Source organism: Henckelia pumila, chromosome 4 (assembly GCF_033568475.1).
Source record: "Henckelia pumila isolate YLH828 chromosome 4, ASM3356847v2, whole genome shotgun sequence".
NCBI lineage: Eukaryota > Viridiplantae > Streptophyta > Magnoliopsida > Lamiales > Gesneriaceae > Henckelia > Henckelia pumila.
In genome coordinates, this window is record NC_133123.1 from 92,948,011 (window position 1) to 92,955,833 (window position 7,823).

Consider the following 7,823-nt stretch of genomic DNA (forward strand, 5'->3'; position numbering starts at 1 on the left):
CAGGAACTACGCCTATATCCCGAGCGCCTTATTGTCTAGCACCATCAGAGATGAGGGAATTGAAATAGCAGTTACAGGATCTGCTTGATAAGGGATATATTCGTCCGAGTGTTTCTCCATGGAGAGCACCTGTTTTGTTTGTCAAGAAGAAAGATGGATCGATGCGATTGTGTATTGATTACAGGCAGTTGAATCATGTCACCATCAAGAATAAGTATCCTTTGCCGCAGATTGATGATCTATTCGATCAACTACATGGTACTTCTGTTTAATCCAAGATAGATCTAAGATCTGGATACCACCAGATGCGGGCACGAGACTCAGATATATCTACGACTGCTTTCAGGACCAGATACGGGCATTATGAATTTCTGCTGATGCCATTTGGTTTGACGAATGCACCGGCAGTTTTTATGAATCTGATGAATCATGTATTTTGAGAATATCTGGATAGATTTGTCATCGTCTTCATTGATGATATTCTTGTCTATTCTCATGACAAGGATGAGCATGCACAACATTTGAGAATTGTTTTACAGACGTTACGAGATAAGCAGCTGTATGCGAAATTGAGCAAGTGTGAATTCTGGCTTGATCGGGCAGTTTTTCTTGGTCATGTGATTTCTAATGAAGGGATATCTGTTGATCCTAGTAAGATAGAGGCAATTCTGAACTGGTCTCGTCCAATGACGGTTGCTGAGATTCGTAGTTTCTTGGGTCTAGCTGGATATTACCGTCGGTTCATCGAGAATTTTGCACAGTTGGCCAGACCTTTGACACAGCTTACACGGAAAGATGTTGCCTTCATATGGTCCTCGGATTGTGAGGAGTCATTTCACGAGCTGCGTGGACATCTTACTACTGCACCTGTGCTAGCTCTACCTTCTGGATCAGGAGGTTATGTTGTCTATACTGATGCCTCTAGTCAGGGGTTAGGATGTGTTCTGACACAGCATGGACATGTTATTGCCTATGCTTCACGACAGTTGAAGACGCATGAGAGTAATTATCCAGTACATGATCTCGAGTTAGCCGCCATTGTATTTTCACTCAAGATCTGGAGGCATTATATTTATGGCGTGAAATTTGAGATATTCACGGATCACAAGAGTTTGAAGTATTTATTCACACAGGCGGTGTTGAATATGCGACAGAGATGCTGGATGGATCTTCTGAAGGATTATGATTGTGAAATCAAATTTCATCCAGGTTTTGTTAATCTTACTGCTGATGCCTTGAGTCGGCAGGTGAGACTTTCTGCACTTCGGACTAGTGAAGTATCTCATATGATTCAAGAGTGCTGTTCATTGAGTTTTACGCTCAAGCACAAGAAATGGAGAAATGGGATTCGATTGTATACTATTTTGTCTGAGCCAGCATTGTATTCTTGGATCAGAGATGCTTAGATATCTGATTTAAGACTCAGCGGTTGGCACGCTTAGCCAATGGAGTTAATACATCTGGATTTCATTTTCAGGCAGATGGTTTATTGTGCTTATCTAATCGAGTGGTTGTACCTAATGTTGCGGAACTCAGGAACGATATTCTATCTCAAGCTCACAGGAGTCGATTATCAGTTCATCCTGGAAGCATGAAAATGTATAAGGACTTGCGAACTAGATTCTGGTGGAAAGGGATGAAGATGAGTGTGTATCAATTTGTTTCGAGATGTTTGGTTTGTCAACAGGTCAAGGCTGAACACCGGCGACTAGGTGGATTATTGCAGAATCTTGAGATTCCCGAATGGAAGTGGGAGCACGTAACTATGGATTTTGTTACCCACTTACCTATGACTTCACGTCAGTGTGATGCTATCTGGGTCGTTGTAGACCGTTTGACGAAATCAGCACACTTTATTCCTTACAACCGGGAGTATTCTTATGATCGCATGGAATGCTTATATGTCCAGGAGATAGTGCGATTACATGGAATTCCAGTGAGCATAGTCAGTGATAGAGACCCGCGATTTACCTCACGTTTCTGGGGTAGTTTTCAGGAGGCGTTGGGTACCACTCTTAGTTTGAGCACTGCATATCATCTGGAGACTGACGGGCAGTCAGAGCGGACGATTCGTACTTTGGAGGATATGCTACATTCTTCTGTCCTGGATTTTGGCTTATCTTGGCAAGATCAGTTACCTTTGATCGAATTTGCCTACAATAACAGTTATCATCGTAGTATTGATATGGCACCTTTTGAGGCATTGTACGGTCGACGGTGTCGTACTCCGTTATTCTGGAATGAAGTCGGGGAACGACAAGTCGAGGGTCCTGAATTGGTGCAGCAGATTGTAGACAAGGTAGATTTGATCAAGCATAGGATCAAAGTTGCTCAAGATAGACAAGCCAGTTATGCTAATATTCGTCGCAGGCCACTTCAGTTTGAGCCTGGTGAATATGTGTTTCTAAGAGTATCACCTTTTAGGAAGGTGATGAGATTCGGCGTGAAAGACAAGTTGTCTCCTCGTTTTATTGGACCTTTCCAGATACTAGAGAAGATCGGAGATGTTGCATATCGTTTGGCTTTACCGCCAAATCTTTCCAGTATACATAATGTTTTTCATGTGTCGTTACTTCGACAGTATATAGCTGATGAATCTCATGTGATTCAGTCTACTGATATTCAGCTAGAGCCAGATCTGTCTTTTGTTGAACGACCAATCCGTATCTTAGACAGAAAGGAGAAAGTTCTTCGGAACAAGACTATACCACTTGTGATGGTACAGTGGCAGCGCCAAGGCATTGAAGAAGCAACTTGGGAAACTGAGAGTCGTATGCAAGCAGAATATCTTGAGTTGTTTGCTTTGTATTTTTGATTACCATGTAGTTGTAATTACAGTTGTTGTAATAAAACATGGTTTTCTGTTTTATATTGTTATCTTAATTTGTCTTTAGATTTTATTTTGCGGACGAAATATCTAAAGGTGGGGAGAATGTAGTAACCCGGACTTCATTTTAAGATAATGATATGTTAAACATGATTAAGGGTTGGTAATTAACCAATTCCAGGGCTTAATCAGACTTCAAAATTACCAGATTAATCGCTACATATAAAGGTAGTAGCCAAGTTCCACTTTCCATGCTATGATATGTCATATAATTTTAAAAGTGGCAAAACATGATTAAGGATTCCTTATTTGGTAAAAATAAGTGGAAAATCAGCTCCGGAACGTCCGAAAATTGTAGGAAGGGTCCCGGGGCTCTCGGACAGTTCGAAGGCACCGAAATGAGTTCGGACCATCCAAACTCAAAGACCAAGTTCGGACCATACGAACCTGGGTTTAGAGGATCCGAACCCAGCTCTTAGGAGGCTCCGAACTCAGCTAGTTCGGAGGCTCCGAACTCCCCAGACAGCAATTCTAGATGACTAATCTGCGATTTTCGACAAGTGTCGGGCATGCAGGTTCGAAGGGCCCGAACCCCAGTTCGGAAGCTCCGAACTCCGGCATATTTTGCCTATAAATAGGGCCATTCGGACGAGAAATTAGATATAAATCAAGTATTCCGAGTGTTTAGTTATATAGTGTGAGTTATACACTTGAGGGCCCTATCGGTTATAATAGAGGTTCTGGAATAACCAAGGAGTGGTTATAGTCATCCGGGACTAGCGACTCCAAAGGGCTATCTACGGACGAAGGTATGGTCCGGGAATCTATTTAAGTTTTGGGAGTACTTATTAGCTTAGTTAAGGCTTATAGAATTTATGTAGTGATACGGTGAACTTTTGAATATAGGCTTGGAACCTAGGATCCTACTATACTTGAACTAGCCTAGAGGTACGTACACATTGACTGAGATTGCCAGCGAGTATACATGTTTATATGTTGCATTTATTTGGCATTATTATATGGCATGATGTATGATTTACCGTTTTCTATACTCATATGTCATGTGCACATACACGTTGAGCCTATACCTTGTTATACCTGACTATAGAGCCGCTCAGCTCTATACTCGATAGTCTGTCACTGAGAGTACCGCGACGGTGGGGGCATTTATGTCTGTCTACTCTGGTGTACTAGACGAGTGTGGTTGCACCTAGAGGTTGATCCATGCGGTGGCAGCACTCATGTGGCGCCGGTACTGAGCATGATTTTTTAGATGACCCTTTACTAGTCATCATGTTGCATGCATCATATTTATACTTGTACTCATGTCTATGTACTGGGCGTTAGCGCTCACGTCTTAGTTGTTATCTTGGACACCCTATTCCATGGGGCAGGTCGCAGGATGGATGGAGCCGGTAGTTTGAGACAGGACTAGGGAGCCAGAGCTTTTCAGGGAAATTTATACAGCAGGATATGTTTTAACTGTATAATGTTTACTATTAAGTTCTTCGATTTGGTTGTATCACTACAGATTTAAGCCTGTATTATGTTACTAAGCTGATATGTAAATTATGGATTATGTTTCCGCACGTTTTTACTCTGTTAAGTATTTTGCTGTATTAAGTTTAATGCATGCTATTAGTTGCTAGTTAGTAGGTGATTTCATGCAGGGTCACTACAGGCGGAATACAACCAGCACTAGAAACCCACATGTTTGTTCTTCCCCGTGAATATTTACAACATAAAAACTGACTGTAGATAAAATCCACAGCAGCGCTTGAAACTGCCTCTAACCCTTCCTAGATCCACTTGCTCCATCTAGCTTGTGACCTACCCTGTGGAATGGGTTGTCCAAGATAACATCATGGACGTGAGCTACTTACCCTCAATGCGTAAATATGAGTATATAAAACTAATATGATGCAAGCAATGTGAGATGACTAGGTGTCTGGTCAACTATTATGTAGTGACCCGTATCCGTAATTAGCGATTAATGTGTAATTAATCGTATGATAAAGTTTTTATTTAGTAAAACATGATTAAAGTGATTTCAGATTGATTAACGAACTTCAGAAAAGGACTCAGAATGATCGGAAATGGCCCGAAGGGTGACCTGGAACGAAAGCAACGTTGCAGAACGAACGCAACGTTCTGGTCATATGATGTCATCCGTGATGTCATTTTTTACGACCATGATGGGACAATCAGATGCAACGATCGTGGAACGGACGCAACATTTGAAAACGGACGCAACGATTGAAGAACAAACGTTCTGTTTTGCGTCTATAAATAGGGGATCCGAGGCCTCATTTCAACTCGCTCATTTTCTCTCTTCTCTCTCGTTTCTTAACCTTTATAGTCAGATCTAGGGATTTCTATGCGTCCTATTGAGAATCCGGAAGTAGCGGAGCGATCTCGGCGTCTTAGCGAAGCTGTGCCTAAGTTTTGGAGGCATTCGCCATCAGTGGGCTGACGACGGACGCAGGTATAGCTATGGTCTCCTTAAATTATTTAGAAGTATGCAATAGATTAGTTAAGGCTTTTAGAGCTTAATAAATGATGCATGAGTATTTGCATTGTAGAGCTGATGATAGGCTTGAGAACCTAGAGTGGGACTGCTAGGACTGCCTTTAGTAAGGTACGTAAGTACTGACTGAGATGACCAGAATGATATATGATATATGTATATTTTTAGCACATGCATATTTTTACGTACTAGACTACATCTCGCGAGATGAGAGTAATGACAGTTTTCATCGGTGATGAGTTACTCCTTATGGATTCGTGTCTGGGGATACTCAGCCCTTGGTTTTGCTATCACTAAGAGCGGCCACGATGGTGGGTTTTGACGATATAGTTGATAGGGAAATATAGGAGCGGCACCGCATACTAGATATCCGGCATTGCTCTGTATATTCCTGGCGTCCCTGAGTATACTAGTTTAGCTTGGTTTTAAATACACTTATGTGCTGCATATATTTTATATATCATTGCTTATGTATTGAGATTAGAGCTCACGTCTAATATTTTCTGTGTATCTGGACACCCCTTTCGATGGGGTATGTGTAGGTGCAGAGTCGAGAACCAGGAGCTTGGAGTAGCCAGTGACCAGTGAAGACAACAGGATTAGCTATAGGTCTTTACCCTTAGGATTATTTGTAATTCGATTCGGATGTATATTGGTTTTATTTAACCGGTTGTATTCTGCCGGCCTGCTTTTTATTTAAGTCTTCCGCAACTATTTATTTAATGCATGCTTAATTATGCTCTAAACTCTGATTAGGTATGGATCCGGGTTGGTTCGCTACATTTATTGGTATAAGAGCAACATGCAAGAGACTTGGGAGATAGTAATGAGACTTTTTGGGTTATCCTTGTAGGATTGATGAGACTTTTTAAGAGATGATGATGTGGCGATTAGGTTGCCCGAAGACTATCATCATCGGCAGGATATCTGAAGATTTGGTTTATGGGATTCCAGCAAGTGCGGAGAGGAGCGATGGATCGTGTCCGAGTTTTTGCGACTTCTACTCATGTGGATCCTAGCTTTGGATCGAGTGCCGGATGCCAGAGGCAGTGGCAGAGGATTGGTTGGGACGCACTTGATGCTTGCATCTGTATCATCCTTACAATGATGACACAACTTGAAGATTTTTTTTCGTAGTTGTAGAGATTGTCAGATAGACCTTCGCAAAGGAATGTCTCAAGTTGCGAAGGCATGACTGGTTTCGAGCGTAAGGTCTTTAAACTCATGTCGAACATGGTTTTGCCGGTATGCTTGTATCGATGCGTTCGGTAGGCCCACAGAAAACTTCATGTTCAAAAGCATGATATGGATGCAAGAAGAATGCTGACGGTAGATCGTGAGCAGAAGAGGTCGACTGACATGCACTGATGCAGAGCATAGCTGGTTAGCGAGCTCGAGTTAATTCTACGAAAGTCTTGGCAGAATGAGGTACCGAGAGATTTGGATAGGAGTATGTTTTCTGTAACGCCCCGTTTTTATCTTAAATGAATTTATTTGAGTTAATCGGAGATTGCAGAGTTCTCGAGTCGGTTTGATTTTGATCAGGGTTCTTTTTGCAAATTTTGGATTTTTCAGGGACTAAAACGCAAATATCGGTTTTATTAGATATTTATAAGGGAAATTACTTGTATTATTCATTCATCACCTTCCCTTAGCCGCCTCCCATCCATTGAAACGCTTTAAACATTTCTCCAAGCTCCCAGAATCCAGTCCGAGCTCGATCCGACCGTTGGAATTTATTTCTGAAGGCAGATTAGTGATCACTGCAGTGAGAGCTCTGTTATATCGTAAGTTCTTCTTCGATCCGATACATTCTAGTTTTTGGATGTTGTTAGAATCGTTCTAGATTCGAGTATGTTGTTCTCTTCAGAGTTCTAATCGTTTATTATCTGTCGGTTTTGAAATAGAGCGACGTTCGGAATTGTTATGATTTTTGGAAGCCATTTTCGAAAATCATGGTTTTGAGATTTGTTGGGTTTGTCTTGTTGTTGTTGTATTAGCATTGAATTGAGTTGTTATCGGTATTGAACGGTTGTTTGCATTTCTGGTTTGTTCAGTTATAGCCGTTATGCCGTCGGTTTGAGTTTTGGGGATTTCGAACCGTTTTTGAGTTATGAACTTGGCTTGGAAGTTGATCGTGGTTATTGATCAATCATCTCTTGTATCTGAACAGATTCGTTTGGAGTTTTCAAGCCCTGAGTTAGCTGCTGTTTGATCGTTTCAGAGATTTGAACGAAGAACGGTATATAGAGTTTACCTTGAACCATTACCTTGTTGTTGTATAGATTGGTTAGATTTTGATACAATCTCTTTGTAGCGTATCCAGACTTGGGAGCTACTGCATTGAAAGGTAAAAGCAGTCATCGTAGCGGGATAGCATACTCGGGACTGTGGTTCTCGAGTTTTCCCTTTTGAAATCACATACTTGCATTTACACTTGTTCTAGCATGAGGAACTTGTGTCTTGTTT